The sequence below is a fragment of the Hemicordylus capensis genome, chromosome 14, assembly GCF_027244095.1.
Source record: "Hemicordylus capensis ecotype Gifberg chromosome 14, rHemCap1.1.pri, whole genome shotgun sequence".
In the NCBI taxonomy this organism is placed as follows: Eukaryota; Metazoa; Chordata; class Lepidosauria; order Squamata; family Cordylidae; genus Hemicordylus; species Hemicordylus capensis.
Window position 1 is genome coordinate 18,440,545 of NC_069670.1, and position 20,275 is coordinate 18,460,819.

The 20,275-nt window shown below is 49.7% G+C and overlaps 1 protein-coding gene across 4 annotated transcripts in view; it reads left to right on the forward strand.

Moving 5' to 3' along the window:
* Positions 1-20,275, forward strand: part of KIRREL1 (kirre like nephrin family adhesion molecule 1) — a 196,595-nt gene that overhangs the window by 9,515 nt on the left and 166,805 nt on the right. For 3 of the 4 annotated variants that reach the window (XM_053277807.1, XM_053277808.1, XM_053277810.1), the window contains 3 exons: positions 1,754-2,002; positions 17,448-17,657; positions 19,387-19,539. The gene's annotated coding sequence lies outside the window, so the exon portion shown is untranslated. Of the gene's footprint in view, positions 1-1,753; positions 2,003-17,078; positions 17,291-17,447; positions 17,658-19,386; positions 19,540-20,275 lie in introns of those variants that run through there. The other variant, XM_053277809.1, reaches the window with a different exon arrangement.

Sequence of the window (20,275 nt, forward strand, 5' to 3'; positions counted from 1 at the left end):
TCCAAGGTTGCCGGCAGGAATCTCTCTCAGCCCTATCTTGGAGAAGCCAGGGAGGGAACTTGGAACCTAGATGCTCTTCCCAGAGTGACTCCATCCCCTGAGGGGAATATCTTACAGTGCTCACATGTGGTCTCCCATTCAAATGCAACCAGGGTAGACCCTGCTTAGCTAGGGGGACATGTCATGCTTGCTACCACAAGACCAGCTCTTCTCTCCAAGGGCAGAAAGGAGAATGGTATTTCTGTGTTGTAACAGTAGGGCAAGAGTTCTCAAACTTGGGTTCCCAGATGTTAGACTATAGGTCCTATTATCACCAGCTGTAATATCTGTTTCTGAAAGAGCTGGAAATATTATACTGCTTAGAGACACATATCCAGAGCATCTTCAGACAAGAAGGAGGTACTAGCAGACTTGGGGTGATCTGCAGATATGTAGGTTTCCAAAACTCCAAAGAAACAAACCAAAGGGGCAAAATAATAATAATCCCAAAACTATCCCCAATGTAACTCAGTGGAGCAGAATGTTTGTGGATTCAGAGGACAGTTAACAAACAACCAGGTGGCATAGCTAATGGAAGTCAGCAGTGAGGAGGGGGAACGAGGGCTTGAACAGAAGAGCAGGAAATTTCTCAGCTTGAAGAATATCCCTCAGACAGACACAACCCCTTCAACTACAGAGGGAGAAAGGTGCCTAAAACTCTCACCATTGCCAGGCGCAGGCTCAGGTAACACATGCACACCAGGGATATACTGCAACATTTTTTGTGGGTCCATACTTGTAACATCTTTAACTGAAACGAGAGTCAAAAAGCTAAGAAAAGGATTTTTCCTTGCCGTCCTAATTAATGCTATCAGAAGTAACTTGTACATTCAGTGGGTTTCTAAGAAAGTGGCAGCTTCCTCTATGGTTTCTTGCACCATCTCCCAAGACGGGTTAGTCAGTTCTGCAAAAAGGACAAAAATAATCTTTCTTTAGCAGAATCAAAATCACAACAATGTGATGTAACTTCCAATTTGGCAAGTTTTGATTAACAAACAGATTGGCCTCAAGTGTTTGGCAGTACCTTCCTAGACCCTTTTGACAAATAAGTCTAGCTGGCTTTTAGGTTAGATTGGACTCCAGAGGTCACAGGCCTTTGCTATAAAATATAATGGGAATATAGAACAAAAGCATGTAAATCCAGACTCATGCCTGAGTTGCAGAATAGTGTTGTATGAGTCCAACCACGATTGCGCTAGAGCAGGCTTCCCCAAACTGCGGCCCTCCAGATGTTGCTGAACTACAACTCCCAGCATCCCTAGACACAATTTTTCGTGGCTGGGTATGCTGGAAGTTGTAGTTCAGCAACATCTGGAGGGCCGCAGTTTGGGGAAGCCTGCGCTAGAGCAACATGTTGCACAACCCATTGCATGCCTCGTATGTTTTGCAGAGAACTTTTGCGCAACAGTTCCCCAAATCCTATAAGGTACTGCAGCTATGCAATCTTCTTGCGTAAGCAAAACCTTGTTTGCTGCACAAGTGAAGCATTCGTCGGGAATTGTCCCTTGCCTGTATATTGCAGGGAATTGCCCCATGCCGATATATTGACAGGAATTGCCCCGTGCCTGTATGTTGTTGGGAATTGCCCCGTGCCCGTATGTTGTTGGGAATTGCCCCGTGCCCGTATGTTGTTGGGAATTGCCCCGTGCCAGTATGCTTCCTGATCCTTTCCTGCCATTTAATCTTTTCTCTCCTTTCTTCTTCCACCTTGCAGACATTAGTGCCATAGAACAGAAGTCGGAAAACGGCTCCTGCATTCTTGAATAGGTCTGTCAAGCACAAGCAGGGCCAAGAGTTGCTGTGACGCACCAGTAGAAAGATCAACGTTCTCAACATTCCTGGCTCCATGCCATCATCCAGCCTGAGGAGGAGCACCATTCCTTCACTGCACAGGCCCACAGAACTCAGAGTGAATGGGAGATCATTCCCTGTCAAAAGTTCTGTATGTCACCAGGGGTTGCAGGTAAATGTTGCCGGACGTGGTCATGTGGACACAAAACGGACATTGGCCAGAACACTCATTTCTACCCCAAATGCCTCTCTTCTTCTGCTTCCAGTTCTACACAATCAAATGTTCACACAAACAATGTCAGAGACTCCAGCTCTTAAACATACGAATCAGACCCTTGGTCCATCTAGCTCAGTTTTCTCTGCTCTGACTTGCAGCAGCTTTCCCGGGTTTCAGGCAGGAATCTTGCCCAGCCCTACCTGGAGATGCTGCCAGGGTCTGAACCGGGGACCTTCTGCAGGCAAAAGAGGTGCTCAGCCCCTCCCCATCAGTCCGAAACAGGAGCCTCAGGGGCTGAGCCCGGAGACCTAACTCAATGAGGTGCTCTTGTCCTCCTTTCATCAGAAGGGGATTGAGGTGTGTGTGGATCTTTGGCCCTTGTGGCTGGCAGGCAGCATGAAGCTTCTGAATTGACCAGGCCTAGTATAAACACCACCAGAGATCTGACTTTCCCCCCACTCAGGCCAGGTCTACAGTGCTGGATTGCCTGAATCCTGCACTTTAGACTCCAATTCCAGTACTATCAATGGACTCTGGACTGGAAGCCCCAATCCTAGCTGGAGATACAGCCAGCCTTGACATGGATTTGACAGAAAGAAGCTCTATGCTGGTTAAGCTTCATATGTTAAATGCTGTACTGCTGCCCTTGTGCAAAATCAGCCTTGCTTCTTATTCGCAGGGGAGCTAGAGTCTTGCAAGGTGCTCTGTTTTGCTTCTTATTTACAGAGGAGCTTAGATCTTCCAAGATGCTTTATACCGATTCAGACCATTGGTCCATCTAGCTCAGTATTGTCTACACCAGGCCTGCTCAACTTAGCCCCCACCCCAAGCTGTTTTTTTGTACTACAACTCCCATAATCCAGGGATTATGGAAATTGTAGGCCAACATCTGCAGGAGGTCCGAGACTGAGCAGGCCTGGTAATACATAGGAAAATAGGAAGCTGCCATATACTGAGTCAGACTCTTGGTCCATCTCACTCAGTATTGTCTACACAGACTGGCAGCAGCTTCTCCAAGGTTGCAGGTAGGAATCTCAGCCCTATCTTGGCTTATCTTGTGGTAGCAAGCATGACTTGTCCCCTTAGCTAAGCAGGGTCATAGGAACATAGGAAAATGCCATATACTGAGTCAGACCATTGGTCTATCTAGCTCAATATTGTCTTCACAGATTGGCAGTAGCTTCTCCAAGGTTGCAGGCAGGAATCTCTCTCAGCCCTATCTTGGAGAAGCCAGGGAGGGAACTTGAAACCTTCTGCTCTTCCCAAAGCGGCTTCATCCCCTGAGGGGAATATCTTGCAGCACACATCAAGTCTCCCATTCTATGGGGACAAGTCATGCTTGCTACCACAAGACCAGCTCTCCTCTCCATCCACTCTGGTTGCATATGAATGGGAGATTTGAAATGTGAGCTCTGGAAGATCTTCCCCTCAGGTGATGGAGCCGTTCTGGGAAGAGCATCTAGGTCCCAAGTTCCCTCCCTGGCAGCATCTCTAAGATATGATAAGAGAGAGACTCCTGCCTGCAACCTTGGAAATGCTGCTGCCAGTCTGTGAAGATAATACTGAGCTAGATGCACCAGTGGTCTGACTCAGTATATGGCATCTTCCTATGTTCGCGACTGAGAGGCGAGCCTTCTCTGTGGTTGTCCCAGGGCTGCAGAACACACTTCCTCCTCAGATTGAAGCTGTTCCATCACTGGTGGCTTTTAGAAAACAACACCTCTCTTCAGCCGAGCATTTTAGTGGAAGTTTTAGCTGACGTTTTTTAGTTGAATTCTATTGATGGTTTTAACTTTAAATGTTATATCTGTTTTAAATTTGTTAAACGTTTTGGTTTGGTTTGGTGTTGTCAAGTGCCTTGGTAGTGGGCAGAATATAAATGTTTTAAGTAGGTAAGTAAGTAAAATATTGATTCTTGTTTACAGGGGAGCTCCAGACTTGCAGGGTGCTTCATTTTGGTCCATCTTCTGCAAAAACTAGTCATGATCTTGCAACCACAGTGTTCAGATAACTATTCCTGTAGGCTGCCCTCTAGGTGGGCAAGTATTGCTCTGGAAGCAGAAAGAGATTTCAGCAATTTCAGTGAGCAGAAAGATGCTTGGAACCCCTTCCCCTCCTTTTCCTTTGAATGAAAAAGGGAGAAAAGAGCGAAAGTAAGCTGATTATATTCCCACCCCATTGGGGTACACAAAACCAAGGCATTATAACAAATATTACAAATCATACAGCTTGCAAAATTAACATGTTGAGCTCTCGGGGGGGTTGTCAGCTGGGTTTAGAATAGCTCCATTTTCAAAGTTTGCAGAAGCAAATCTTTGCTCTTTAATAGCAGCTTTTTGGTTCTCCCTACATTATTCATTTGCTTCATTATTTGGTATTCAGCAATTCTATTTGAAGTCCTTTATGTCATTATTTGGCTAACCCGTGACAACTGTGGAGGAGGAGGAGGAGGAGGACTATTGATGCTACATGGCATGCCAAACATGGATCATGAAATTCAGAAATGCTTTGGTCTGAAATGGAAGGTAAAGACGAAACACGTGACGGGAGAGGAACTGGCAGTGGGAACAGCAAGGGATGGAAGTATAAACCTAATCATGAGTGACCAGAGGTGCACCTAGGTAATTTTGGAGCCTGGACCTCAAGGCCTTTGGAGCCCCACTCCCCGTGCAAATTAAGCATCATCATGCTCGGCCGGGCGATCACACCACCTGAGACAGACTAAGGGGGATTTGGGGGCCCCCAGGGGCTGTGGAGGCCCTGGACTTTGTCCAGGGTTAAGAGTGTCTCTGAGAATGACACGACTTCTGAATGATCTGGAGCTTTCACACACATGGCTGTTAGTTCGACTCTCCTCTGGAATGGAAGGTGTGAGTCCACATATCAGCTGGATATACTCCAAAGTCGCTGTAGGTTATCAGGGACCAGTTCAGACACGACTCTGTTTCCCCCCGAATTATGACTGTGCGTTCTGGCTTAGCCCGAATTATGCCCAGCGTAAACAAATCCTCTATCTCCAGCAGCTTTTGAAAAACAACCACTTGAGGCTTCTGTTATGCCCCGACGCTTTTCTGTGGTGTGTGGAGGGGCCATCGCCAATAATTCGGCTTCTTTCCAAACTCACCGATCTTCTGTTAAAGGAGTTTGACAAGGAAAGGGACAAGGGTTAGCCCAAGGAAAAGAGCTGCCTCCCTAGCAGGTCCTCACTCCACTGCCGCGCTCCATCCCTCCAGAGCCCTCTGCTCCCTCTCTGCCCAGCCCCAGTGACAATCCCCAGCAGGCAGGGCTGCCGCCTGCACTCCATCCCTTGCACGCTCTAGCCCTTGCCTCCATGCCCAGTGGAGAGGAGAGCAGCTTTCTGCAGGGGGAGGGGAGGACCAGCAAGCAGCCTGAGGAGGTGGCGGTAGCAGCAGCAGCAGCAGCTGGTACATGATCTCCACTGAGAGGGGGTCATCTTGCTCCAGCCTCCGTCTTCTCCCAAGGAAACTCTGCCAGCAGCTGGCAGGAGGAAGGTCGCCTCTCCGTGCCGGGCCATGGCTGAGCTGCAGCACTAGTGGAAACCCCTTGCCAGGGGGCAGCTCCTTCTCTTCTGCCTGCTGGGCCTGGCCTGCGTGGGGCTGCCTCCTGACACTGGCCGGAGAGCCCCCCGGCTGCCTCCCGGACTCCCCCCTGCCCCCCCAGCTGCTCCTGCACCAGAGACACCAAGGTGATCCCCAAGAACCCGCCCAAAGATGCCATTTCCCTGTAAGTGGGGAGAGCTAATATTCCTTGAGGGGCCAACTTGAACAAACCCAGAGCAAGCACTGGCAATGCACAAAGGAGGAAGATTGCAGGGAATGCGGGGAGGAGCCAACAGCTATGTGAATGGTCCATCTAATCCCCCCCCCCGAATTAAAATTCCTCCAATCTACTGCGAAAGTAGATCCACTCCTCAGATACCCCGTGGCATGAAGCCATGTGTGAATAACTCCCAGGAGGGATTACAGGCGGTGATCTAACTGTCTTGTGACGAGCCACTAAGCCAGTGATCTTCCTCATCTCCACCCTGGCAAAAATCTTCCCATGCGGGAGTCACTGTGCAGTCCTCTGAAGGAACAGTCCACAGAGTCAGAGAGCCCATCCCTTTAACAGCCAAAAAATTAAACTGGATATAGCGCGGTGGTAGAGCAGACGCTGGACATGTAGCAGGTCCTGTTAAAAGGATCTCCGTTGAAGAGCTAGGGGAGAAAACCTCTCCATGACTGAGATGTAGGAGAGGTGCTGCCAGTCAAAATGCTTGCAGGGCGAATGGTCTGACTCTAAATAAGGAGGTTTCGTGCAGTTTGGAGGAGGGTGTTTCGTTCATGAGATAGTGACTGTTTTGCAAGCCCCAAGTTCCCAGCGGAAGAGCAGGGGGAAACCGTTGTTGTTGTTGTTTTAAATTAAGGTCTTGGAGAGCTAGCAGGCATTTATGAGTAATCCTGGTCTAGATTGGCCAATGGTCAATCTGGGATAAAGCAGCTGGGTGGTTTCCAGACAGCAAGCTTTACACCGCAAAGTATGGTATAAACTGCAACGTTTTGTGGTGCAGATTTAAATCTGCAGTTGAAATCCATTGCCTCCTACAATGGGCAAATACAGCTCTCTCTCGCTCTCTTTTTGCAACGCAGGTGTGACATTATAGGGCTGTAACGCAGCCATAAAACACGGAAGAAGGCCTTGGAAATGTGAACGTCACCTTGCTGACAGCTCAGGGACTGCGATGTCAAGACAGAGGCAGTACAGAAGCACACTTATGGGATACGTTGTGACGCTGTGGTAGCGTGCAATCTGAAAGCGCCCTAGATGGGTTCATTGGGATTTCCCCCCATTATTTTTTTCTTGCCCATAAATCAGTGACAGAGTGCATCTTTTGCATGCTGAAGGGTGCCCTCAGCAACTGGTATTCCCAAACAGACTGCCTCTGAACATGCCACTTGGACATCTTTCGTTCCCCATGAATTTGTCTTAATCCCCATTTGAAGGGGATTAAGGTGGCCTCAAAGGGCAATTCCAACAGATAACGATGTGTTGTGCAAAGCACTCTTTTCTCTTGCCTCTCCTAAATCTCCTGCCAATTACTGGATGGCCCTTGAATTCTAGAATTAGGAGAAAGGAAGAAAGGTTTTTCTGTCTATCCAGTTTAGTGCATTTTCTACAGTGCATTTCCGGCGAGCTGGGAGAACTTTCCGCTGAAACCTCTCTCAACTTTCCTTTGCAGGACTATTTGTGCCTGGATTGCTTGCCAGCATGAAAGCCGTGCTCATGCCGGTGCTTGTTGCCATTGTGACACTGTGGTAACGTCGAAAAAGGCGAAAGCCAGCTACAGAGAACTGCAAAAAAATGCATATTGCTTCTCAGTTTTTGTTGATCATGTGTTTCTGCTTCCCCTCCTCATGCGGCCTGCTAAACTTGCTCGTTTCTCTTTCTGCACAAAAGAGAAAAGTTGATCAAAGTAACAGCAGAGCTGCATTGCAGGATCCTTGCAGGGTGCGACTTTTAATTGCACATCACGCCATTGCAGACATTGCATCTGCTTCGTCAGGGACAGGACCTATTTTTTGATCCACAACATTTATTAACCACTTCTTTCTTTCTTTCTTTCTTTCTTTCTTTCTTTCTTTCTTTCTTTCTTTCTTTCTTTCTTTCTTTCTTTGCATTGCGGAGGGTGTCTTGTTCCTTGCTAGCTTGGTCTGTCTTCAGGATCCAGCTCTCTCCTCCTAGCGGGTCGCTATGTGTCTGCATCTTGTCCTTAGTGCGCATGTGAATAAATGCATGCTTATGAACACTTAAGCATACAAGACTGCCTTCTGGCACACTGCAGCTGCTGAAGTCTGTTTCGAACAGTTGATAACTCCTTGTAGGGCAATTTGATTTTTCTACCATGAAATCAGTGCAGGATAAGGCCAATCCAAAATAAACGAAGACAGCAGAATAGAATAAATAGAGCTTTCAGTGGCATGGAATAGAAAATAGCTTTCATTGGGGGCTTAGGGTGGACAGTTTTATCAATGGCTTCTACAGTCTTGTTGGCCATAGACAAGATACCTCTGAATACCAGTTGCAAGGGAGCAACAGCAGGAGAGAGGGCCTGCCTTCATCTCTTGCCTGTGGGCTTCCCAGAGGCATCTGGTGGGCCACTGGGGGAAATGGGATGCTGGATTATATGAGTCTGATCCAGCAGGGCTGTTTTTGTGATGGTGGGGGGTGACGGGGTGGGTATGCTAGCATCAGTCCTTTGCATGAGAACTTGGGGTGTGTGGTGTTTTTGGTTCATCGATTCATTGACCTAGGCCTGCTTCTGAATGGTGCTTTAGTTACTTTTATTCTAGTTCTGGAGTAGAGGCGGAGCTAACAAATGGCCAATGGCAAGAGCACGGAAGGCAGATTGAATTTAAGAACATAAGAACAGACCTGCTGGATTAGGCCCAAGGCCCATCTAGCCCAGCATCCTGTTTCGCATAGTGGCTCACCAGATACCGTTGGAAGCCACAGGCAGGAGTTGAGGGCATGCCCTCTCTCCTACTGCTGCTGCTCCCCTGCAACTGGGACTCAGAGACATCCTGCCTTTGAGACTGGAGGTGGTCTATAGCCCTCCGACTAGTAGCCCTTAATAGATGTCTCCTCCTCCATGAAGTTATCCAAACCCCTCTTCAAGCCATCCAGTTTGTTGGCTGTCACCACATCTTGTGGCAGAGAATTCCACAATTTGGTTATGAGGCCTGTTGATTATGAGTTGATTACATGTTGATTATGAGGCCTCTTTACAGAGAGACAAGTTGTTGAGGCAACAGCTTGCCTCTCTGTAAATTATATCTATCTCATTAAACCGTTAATACTCCTGATTCAACTCTACTGTCTTGTCCTTGCATACCACAACTCTCTCCTCTGGATTCTACAGCGGGGAGTATTATGAGCATGCCCAGAGCGGCCCTTTTATGAGGCCAAGTGAGGCCGTCACCTCAGGGGGGAGATTATTGAGGCGCTTCAGGGCGGCAAGATCCTCCTCACTATCACCATTGCAGGAGCTCTTCGGGACCCATCTGACCCTTGCAAACTATGCAAGGAGCCCCTCTCCTCACACACTTTGCAAAGCTCACAAGAAGCACTAAGAGAGAGGAGGAGGCTGCAGGCAACCTTCCCTCCTCCCTGCCCGTACGCCCCTTTCGAAGCTTGCAAGGGGCTGGTGTAAGAGGGGGCTGGCCCCCAGCAGGGGCATAGAGCAAAGCAGCATTTTTCAGGAGCTGCAAGGCTTTGGGTCACCCCTGAGCGTGCCCCTGTTTCCATCTGTGGGTTGTCAGAGGCCAGGACCTCCCAAAGGACACTGGAGGGCATCTCTCAGATCGCAGGCTGCTTTTGCCACACTGCAGCAACGCCACACTAAATGAGTCCGTGAACTGTCTTTCCGTGTCTGTGAGAGGGCATAAGTTGTGCGCGGGCATGTTTTTGAAACCAGTGGCGTTTATGAAACCTGTCCAGCAGGTGGCAGTAATAAGCCACGCTGGTTTCTCATGAGCTTTTCCGGAGGAATTCCTCAACTCTTGTCTTTGCAGTCATGGGCCTTGATAGGGGGTTGGGAGGAGGTGGGTGGCGGCAGAGAGCCACCCTATTTGTGTTCTTCTCACTTCTGAGCCAGTCCCACACTGATGTCAGGGGCATTTGGACATGGCATCACACACTGTATTTACTTGAATCCAGGACTAGGAGGCTGTTCTCATGAGCAGCCAAACCCAGGCTTAGGGGGTTTGGCTGCCTGTGAGAACTACTGGGATCCACGCAGACCCAGGCAGTCCCACGGTGCCAAACCCAGCGCTTGACTCCCACCCTGAACCCAGCTGCTAGGATTGCATGTCAGCCTAGAGCAGGGATTCTCAACGTTGGGTCCCCAGTTGTTATTTGACTTCAACTCCCATAATCCCCAGCCCCAGGGGCCTTTGGTTGGGGATTATGGGAGCTGAAGTCCAATAACATCTGAGGACCCAATGTTGAGAATCCCTGGCCTAGAGCACCCGTCCCCTGGGCGAATCCCCCAGTGCACTGAGGGGGCCAGTGGCAGCCTCCACCAACCTAACTAGGCCCTACCTGAGGTCACATCTAATAGGGATGCTTAGTCCAATATTGTCACCCCTTGTTCACTTACTCTTTAAGGAAGGATTCCCACAACGTTCTCATCCACCCATTGTACCTTCCCCACTTTCAAACATCCATCCATCGTGTTTATGAATGGAGACGGTCCGACTCTTTGGGGAACAGCAGCAGAGCAACAAAATGACCGTATGTGTGGTCTGTTGTTAGTTATACTGTTCCAACAGGGGATGGGGCTGTCCCTCAGTGGTTGAGCACCTGCTTTGCATGCAGAAGGTCCCAATCAGGGGCGTAGCTAGCCCGCTGGCGGCCCATGAGTGGCCACGGCGGGCGCCCCAATAGCCCCGCCCCCTGTGTCTGACGTCAGACGCAGGGGATAGCCCCGCCCCCTGTGTCTGACGTCAGACGCGGGGGTGTGGTCTGGCTCCCGAACGGAGCCTTGAGGCTCCGTTCGGGAGTTGCTGCTGCTTGCCATTTTTAACTGCTGAAGGGGCCACGTGGCCCCTTCAGCAGTTAGACGATGGCTGGTGCTGCGTTCGCAGTGCAGCACAGGAGCAGCTCTTTCCTGCAGGGAAGAGCCGCTTCTGGGCTGTGTTGCGAAAGCAGCACCAGTCTTAGCTCCTGAAGGGGCCGCGCGGCCCCTTCAGGAGCTAGTTAGGCTGGCGCTGCGAACGCCCCGGGAGCGTTCGGGAACGCCACTCGGGAGCTAAACTACCGCCCCCCGCGTCTGACGTCAGACGCGGGGTGTGTGTCGGGGCCGCTCTCGCGGCTCCTGATTGGCCACCGGCCCAGGTTCTTTGAACCCGTTGGCCCAATGGTGGCTCCGCCCCTGGTCCCGATTTCAGTCTCTGGCAGCATCTCAAGTAGGCACCTGCCTGCAACCTTGGAGAAGCCACTGCCAGTCTGTGTAGACAATACTGAGCTATATGGACCAATGGTCTGGCTCAGTATACAGCAGCTCCTACGTTCCTATGTAAGAGTAGTCCATTCCAAGGAGTGACCATTTTGCTGGGGCTTAAATACATTCTCTCTCTCTCTCTCTCTCTCTCTCTCTCTCTCTCTCTCTCTCTCTCTCACACACACACACACACACACACACACACACACACACACACACACGGCCAAGAACTAAATTAGAAGGAGAAAAGGAAAAATCATGAGTCATTGGAACACTGCAGCAAAGATTGTGGAACACCAGTCTGCTGCCAGATGAAGAGATTATAATTGTTATTTATGTATTAATATTGAATTCAGCAGAAAACCAGCATTAACGAGGCATGGTGCATAAATCAAAACACAGGCAGAGGCCCTACCATTGCCCTTAACAAATTAACAGGCTATATCCAGGAAAGGAACAGGGAGCGGAGGTTGAAAACACCAGTGCGGACAGGTGTGCTTTTAAATAGGCATTTAAATCCTTAAATGGGCTTTTAAATCCTAAACATTCGTTGTCGTATTAGTTGTTATGGAGATTGAAAACAAACAGCATTCATCTTTATTTTCTGTTGCTTGTCTTTCTGCCTTGTTCTCCTCCATTTCTTTTAAAGATACCTCCTGCTTCCTTTTTAAGCTTCCTACTGCACAATTTTATTTTAATTTATTTTATTTTTTGTGCCACACAAGCTGCTGAACCTTAAAATAAGCCTGGCCTTGCCCTGCATTTGGGATCAATGGCAGGCACATTTATGTTGACTCTGTGCACATTAACTCAGAAGTAAGAACAGAAACCCAGACTCAAGATCATTCAGAGAGGTTTTTGCAGTGAAATGTTTTGGTCATCTTGGAAGTTTTTCACACGGGGCTTTTAAAGCCCTTTAACTCTCATCTCCTCTGGAATAGGGGTGTGTGTTCACATATCTGCCAGATTTACCCCAAAGTCCCTGCTAATTATCGGGGAGCAGTTCACACACAATTCAGGATTTCACTGCACGTTCGAATGCAGCCCGATTTATATCTGGGGTTAAAAAAATCCACTATTTGTGTCGGTTTTTGGGGACAACTTCAAGTTCACAATAAAGCAACTTGAGGTAAAGCCTGCTATGTGTTGGGGACCAAACTCTTAAGGCCCCCAAGTTCAATCATCAGACACTGAGGAGATTTTTTCTGGATGGGGGTGAGGATGCCATTCTGCTCCAGCTGTATTTGGAGAAATAGTGTTTCCCAGAAAGCCGCCTGAGAATTATTATTATTATTATTACATTTATATCCGGCTCTTCCTCCAACGAGCCCAGAGCGGAAGGAGGGAAGGAGGAGCAGAAAATGAGGGAGGAGAGCTGGTCTTGTGGTGGTAAGCAGGACTTGTCCCCTTAATCTAAGCAGGGTCTGCCCTGGTTGCATATGAAAGGGAGACGAGAAGTGTGAGCACTGCAAGATATTCCCCTTCAGGGGATGGAGCTGCTCTGGGGAAAGTAGAAAGTTCCAAGTTCCCTTCCTGGCAGCATCTCCAAGATCGGGCTGAGAGAGATTCCTGCCTGCAACCTTGGAGAAGCCGCTGCCAGTCTGTGAAGACAATACTGAGCTAGATAAACCAGTGGTCTGACCAGGGGAGTAGCTATAATTGAACGAAAGGGTTCAAAGAACACGGGCCCCCAGCTCCTGAGGGCCCTCCAGCTCCATCCCTCCCTATTTTCTTCATTATCTCCCTCACTCTGGGAGGCCGCCAGAGAGAGGGATGAACATGGGGCCCCCTCTCCCCTAGCTACGCCCCTGGGTCTGACTCAGCATATGGCAGCTTCCTATGTTCTTAAGATAAGGACAGCCTATTAAGAACACAAGGACCGCTTTGCTGGATCAGACCTAAGGAGGCCGATCTAGTCCAGCACCCTGTTTCTTCACACAGTGGCCCACTTGGGAAGCCAGCAAGCCAGCCACACTTCCTGAGGGCCCAGCAGAGGCCTGGAGGGTCACCCCAGGCGGTTGTCCGGCAACCAGGGGGCCTCTGTGGGGAGGGGCCCCCCTGGGCCCCCCTGGCACTTCAGGGCCTCCTGCCTGCCAGTCTTCCCTCCACAAAACAAGGCCTTTTCGGAGTTCCTAAATTAGGGGAGCCTTGGAACTGAAAGAGAAGGAGGAGAAGGAGAAAGAGAAAGCCCTCAGGAGATGCATGAGGGGAAATGAGAGGCGTGGATGGGAAGGTGGCCAGGTGGGGCTGCTTCTTGCTACCTTCTGGGACCAGCCTCCACCTTCAGGTGGCTTTCGAAAGCAAGCCTGAAGATTTCCATGGCTGGGTGTTGTGGAAAATATTGGCGGGGGAATATTTGGGTGGAGAGAAACCTCCAGGAACAACTCCAGTCAGAACTGGCATAATGAATAAATATTCATAGCAACAGAAGTAGTAGTAATGGAAGTAGTAGTAGTAGTGATACAGAGAGGCTGTGAGAGAAGATGCCTTGGAGAGAGTGAATGAGGGTTTGTTTGTTTGTTTGTTTGTTTGGGCGTTGGAGCCTAGTTTGCCACATTCCTTCCTCCGCGGCTTCCCCTCAGGGCTTTCTGGGTGTCTGGGCCTCCAGAGTTTCCTCTCTGGCCTCCAGCTGAGGGAACTTCCTGTCAGAATAGGACAATTTATTTATTTATTTGGGATTATTTACATTTAGAGGCTTCCCATGACCTCAAGGTGGCGGATAACAAATACAGCCAACAAAAATCTATCAACAGATAAATAAATGATTCAAACAGCCATAAAAAGGGCATAACAAATACTGCTAAACACTGACAAGGCTACAAAACCACCTAAAATGTCAGGACGGTGATGACAACTCGCTGGGCAGAGGGAGTGAAAAAGGCAGGTGTTTGTATCTTTGGGTAACGGCGCGTGTTGTGGTGGTGTCGAGCTGGAGAAGTGGTGGACGGTGGCTGACATACTATGCGGTGTTGTGTGCGTGCATTATAATGTTGCCTCCACTCAGTTGTGCAAGAGGGCTCTTGCACAAGCACAACAATGGTGCAAATGCAGTTGCACGATGATATGGACCTTGTTTCCAACGGCCATACCATCACACAGTTGCATCTGTGCCGTTTTCGTGCATTGTAACGTTGCACCGTATGTCATCTGGGATTATTATTTGCTTAGAATATTTATACACGCCTTTTCAACTTTTTGCTCCAAGAAAAGGTTCTCAGAGCAGAAGCAATGGAAAGAGATGGTTCTCTGTCCCTAAGGGGCTCACTATCTAAAGCAGACTGATTTTGTAGGACTATATCCCACAACATACTCACTCCTGCTAATTGGGCAAAGGAGCACTTTTTTAAAAAAAGGTGGCTCCCTCATATTTAACCCACCTCATGGCGCAGTGGGGAAGCACCCTGCCTAGAGAGCAGGAGGCTGTTGGTTCGAATCCCCGCTGGTGTTTTTCCCAGAATATGGGAAACTCCTATATAGGGCAGCAGTGATATAGGAAGATTCTGAAAGGCATCATCTCATACTGCGTGGGAGATGGCAATGGTCAACCCCTCCTGTATTCTACCTAAGAAAACCACAGGGCTCTGTAGGCGCCAGGAATCGACACCGACTCGACGGCACAATCTTTCTTTTCTTTCCTCTCATATTTAGCAGGGGGAGAGCAACTGTCCCTCTTCAACCCAGCATGACTTCTTTCTTCCCAAATCCCCTTGCTGTTACCAATGCCTCCCTTGAATTTCTTTTTAGATCAAAGCTTCACAATGTCGGCCCTCCAGCAGATGTTGAACTACAACCCCCCTCATTCCTGATTGTTTGCCAAGGATGATGGCAGGCTTTGGTTACCTGGCACTGGCTGAGACGCTCTTACCCCTGGACTTTGGGGACCTTCACAGCCCCTGGGTCCCCCCAAATCCTCGTTAGTCTGTCCCGGGTGGTGTGGTCGCCCAGCCAAGCATGATGATGATTAATTTGCAGGGGAGCTGGGGCCTCCAAAGGCCTTTAAGTCCAGGCTCCAAAATTACCTAGGTGCACCTCTGTGCACTGGTGGTGTTTCTTTCAGAGCCAGTGTGGACAGAGGTGCCATTTTAATTTTCCCACGTTGCATTGCTCCCTGGGATAGTATCTCTATCTTCCTAGTATCTCTAGGAAGGGTTTAGAGGGAAAACAAGAGGCTTTAACAAAAAAAATAGATGCAAGAGACATTTTCTGCAAAGGATATAAGAGCTTGTAGCTCAAAATGTATAAGATTCTTGAATGAATAATTTCTCAGACGAAGGAATAAAGTTTGCAATTAGTTTCATAACACCCTGGGTTTTCTCCCTTTTTTTCTTTTAGTGTGTTGGTGCTTTGATAATTTCCCCATTTTATTTATTTGGGTAAGGGTTTAGGGGGCCCAGTGGCAGTGCAGTGGCCTCTCTGCATGTTCTCTCAAACAAGTGGTTTTTTGCCCCCCACCTGCCCCCTGTTTCTGTTTCAGAAATCAAAAATGTGGGACACAGCTCACCCGCTCATAAGTACATTTTGCCCCTTCTGTGCCCCTCCCTCTTTTTTTTTCCTGGTGTGGTGGCCAGCCTTCCCACCCTCTACTTAAGGGTTCCACATGCTGATTTTGCGGTGGGGGGGGGCATTAAATCAGCAGAATATGGCTTGGCTCACTTGCTGGAGCAATCTGCTTTGCATGGGTTTTGTATTCTCTTTGTTCATTTGGCTTGTGCTGGCTTGATAGCCAATTGTGTGTGCCTGAACAATATAAGGGACCATGCAATGTACATTCCACACACTGGTAAGGCTCATTTTGAACAGCTGATAAGATATTGTAAGGCAATTATGTCTTCAAGTATATCTCTCGCCAACAGAACAAACAGCCTCTTCGGTCTTAAAGCTGTGCAGCATATGCTACGGCAGAGTAAACAAATGCGTCGGTAGATAGACCTGAGTAGATAGGAGTTCTGCAGCAGTGTCGAAATGGTTTTTAGGCCCGTGCTCCCGTCATTCTGAAAAAAGAAAATATTGCCATTTCCCCATGAGATAAATTCCTCCCCCAAAATAGGATTGCATGCTGATGATTTCCCCTCAGTTTTCCTGGGTCTTCACATCTTAGGTTCTGCCCTGATCCCAGATCATTTTTTGTTTTCAAGGATTGTGGTGTATCTAGGTCCTGCCTTGTGAATCTCAGATTTTAGGATGCCTCTGACTTTGCTTACCCTCTTCCTAGTTAACATAAAGACCTAGGTCGGCATCCTGATTAATGCTGTGCACATGCAGCCCAAGGAAGCATGCATTCCCAGCCACTCGGATGGTGTGAATTTCACTGATCTCCCTTTCCCCTGGAAGTGCTCTGTGCCACCTACAAATATGTCCCTGAGGGCCACACGGCCCTCAGAGACTTATCTGCAGGTGGCATAGAGCACTTCCAGATATCATGATGTCAGCCAAAGACTCTGGGGTCTCTGCGTCTCTGTGTGGGATGAGCTTGGGTGTGGAAATAGCATTTAACATAAGAACCCCCTTCTTCTCCTGTTGGATGCCATACTCTTCCAATGTCCACAGGAACACAGGAAACTATATCGAGTCAGACCCTTGGTCCATCTAGCTCTGTACTGTCAATGACTGGCAGCAGCTCTCCAAGGTTTCGGGCAGGCGTCTCTCCCAGCCCTACCTAGAGATGCAGCCAGGGATTGAACCCGGGACTTTCTGCCTGCAAAGCAGGGACTCTACCACTGAGCCACGGGCCCATCTCCATATAAAAGGCTATTCCAAAATGTGTCGCCACCTTTAGCAAGGAAACAACAAAAGCCCCCTTGTCTCCCAGTGGGCTGGAAACCCTCTGCTTAGGGCCTGAATGTGGTCCACCCCTCCTGCGTGCTTCTAGCAGGATCTGAAACAAATCCACCCGCCTCCCCTTCCCAGCCGAATTGCCTCATCTTCTTAGATGCTGATTATGCTTCGGTGTTCCTTATTTGAGTCGATCGGTCCGCTTCTCTGGGACTCCTTGCTGGCAAGCAAATAGACTGTAGCTGGATAATAGCGCTAAGTAACGGCCTCTCCTTGATTGGGAAAAGCCATTTTGCTTCGGTTTCTGCCCACCGGAGGGCCGTTTGCCCGGTGCTCCCATGCAGAGCGCGATGGAAGGAACTGCCGGATCTTCCCTGGTCTGACTTCGAGCTGGGCTCAGATCTCAGCAGTCGAGAAAGTGACTGTCTATGGCTCATTTTCCTAAATGGTTTCCTGGCTGACGAAAACAGGTACACACATGGCACTAAGAAGAAGACCAGACTGCTGGATCAGAAGATCCATCCAGGCCCGCATCCTGATTTCAGCAGCGTGTGGTCAGCCCAGAAACCCTTTGAAAGCCCACCGCAGAGCATAATGGTAACGACCTTCTCTCTTGCTTGTCCCCAGGTATACTGCCTTTGAAAGTGGCCCCATATAAACATCCTCACAGAGGAAACACCAGTGACGGCCGCCGGAGAGATGATTTGCTGAGCTGAATGGGGGCATTTGCTCTCCCCACCATCACGAAATATAAGAGAACCCCCACTTGGGTCCCAGGCCATGGTCTAAGTGCACACGATACAGCCACCTTGCTGAAGCTAAGCAGGTATTGGTGAGGTCAGTGTCTGGATGGGAGACCCACGTATGCTTTGGGGGTGGGGCTGAAGCTCAGTGAGGGAGCATCTGAAGGGCCCAGGTAGCAGCATCTCCAGGCCGGGCTGGGAGAGATTCTGAAAGCTTGAAGAAGCTGCTGCCAGTCAGTGTAGGGAATTCTAAGCTAGACAGACTCTGACTCTGGTCTGACTCAGTATAAGGCAGCTTCCTATGTTCCTGCTTTAAAAGGGGCCTCTGTGACTAATAATTCCAGGGAATGTCTCTCTCGTCACCTGCTCCAGGCCATAACATGCCCCCCACTTTAGCTACCTTTTTTCCAAACTAAGTAGCCCCCAGTGCTTTAGCCTGGGAGGGATCTGTCTGCCATGTGCCTTATTTCTAGAAAGAACAGAAAGGTAGCTGTTGTGCCAGGGGCGTAACGAGACCCTTGGGGGCCAGGGGACAAAATCTGGGCAGGGGGGGCCCATCACACATGCAAAGCAAGTGTGTGCCCCAGTGCCCTAAGCCACGCCCCCATCAGACGCAAGGGGCGGGACAACCAACATCTCCCTGCTGCTGCCCCTACCTCCTCCTTGGCTGGCGGCTGCCCCGACAACACTACTGCCGCTGCCCCTGCTTATCTTGGCCTCCGGGATGTTGGGGGTGAGCCCAGCAGGGTGAGCCAAGTGATGTCATGGGCATGCGACATCCGAACTAGTCGAACTGTGCAGGTGCGCAGTTGGGCTGGAGAGGCCCACCAGCCACAACGCCTGCCGCCACTGCCATGGGGGGTAGCCTGCCCTGCTCGACTCACCCCCACCCCCAGAGGCCAAGATAAGGAGTGGCGGGGCAGGGGCGGTGGGGGGCAGGGTGGCGGCAGGGTGGCCTGCTTGGGGGCCCCTTAGGGACCCTCTGGGCCCAGGGACATTTGTCCTTGCTTGTCCAATGGACGCTATGCCCATGTGCTGTACATGGGGAAGAAAATGGAGGTAGTTGTTCATAGGACAGCAGGGGTGTGCTTGATACATGCTGCTGCCTCCCTGCCTGTGTTGCTGCTGGCCATGTGCTGTGCTCCCAACATCATGCACTTGCTTCGGCAAGTGATGTCACCATGTTGAGTGCATGATGAGCAGCTTGCGAGCCAGAATCGCTGGCGGTTCTGAGAAAGTTCTCAAATCAGTTTACATAGAAGAATAAACAAGACATAAATATGAGCCCCTGGTGGCGCAGTGGTAAAACTGCCGCCCTGTAACCAGAAGGTTACAAGTTCGATCCTGACCAGGGGCTCAAGGTTGACTCAGCCTTCCATCCTTCCGAGGTCGGTAAAATGAGTACCCAGAATGTTGGGGGCAATATGCTAAAAATCATTGTAAACCGCTTAGAGAACTCTGGCTATAGAGTGGTATATAAATGTAAGTGCTATTGCTATAAATAGGATTCCCCCCTGCCCGGGCCCCAAAGGGCTCAGCTCTGGCTGAGGAATGTTTGCACAGTTGTCATATGCTGGACTCAGTGTCTTCGTCTCCACCAAATGGGGACTTTTTGGACTGGCGTGACTCCATGGCTTCAGCTTCCTGGCTCTTCATGTGATGCTGAATCTCTTTTCCTGGGCTTCCTCTTTTCATCCTGCATAGGAAAAGGCCAAGGGTTAATAATAGATCTGGACGCTTCTGAGGAAGTGATGGAGAACTTTATTTCTTCACACTTTCTTCCTTTCTCTCACTCCTCTGTCTTTTGTTGACTCCATCTGCAGAAGTGACAGGAGCCAGGTGGACCCGGCCTTCAAGAGCCTCCCGAGACGGGGGAAGCAAAGATCGGGGAAGGACAACGTCAGCCAGAGATGGACCGTCTGGCCAGGAGCATCTCCAGTGGGAGGGCATGCCTTCCTGTGTGCTTATATCCAGAGGTGACCATTTGACTAATGATTCAATTGTGGAAACGTGTGCATCCTGGCTTGCCGTTAAATTAATGCCCAAGGTGGCCTCAAAACAAAACAGACATGCATAAGGGCATAGGAGGAGGAACCCTACCTGCAGTGGTGTTATTAAGGGGTGGCCCACAAGGTACGGGCCCCACTGAATTGCTCTCAGAGCCCCGAATCTCATCCGCCACCTGCCTCCTCTGTGACCTCTTCCAGAAAGGAGGTGCAGCCACGGAGGCACCTGCCAAGAGCAGGGCAGGGTGCTCCTAGTCTCCCCAAGCTCACGGCTGCTTCCACCTTCCTATTGGGTGCTGTGAGAGGCCTTTAAAAAATGGGGAGAGCATGATTGAGTTTGCTCGTCTTGTGGGAGCAAGCATGAATGGTCCCCTTTGCTAAGCAGGGAAGGGGGGTCTCTGGTTTGCATTTGAATGGGAGACTTCACATGAGCGCTGTTGGCGGTAAGATATTCTCCTTAGGGGATGAGGCCGTAGCTCAGAGATGGGGCCACTCTGGGAAGAGCACCTGCATGCAGAAGCTCCCAGGTTCCCTCCCTGGCATCTCAGGTGCTGGGTAGTCATACCCCCGGTTTCCTTTCTGTTCAGTTGGCCTCTTTTGCTTTCTGTATGAGCAGGAGTCCATTGGCTCTTTCGCTGAAGCAGTTCAGGTCAATCCCATCTGGTCACTTTGGCTCTTAAAGCCTCTCTCCTGCCGAAGAAACCAT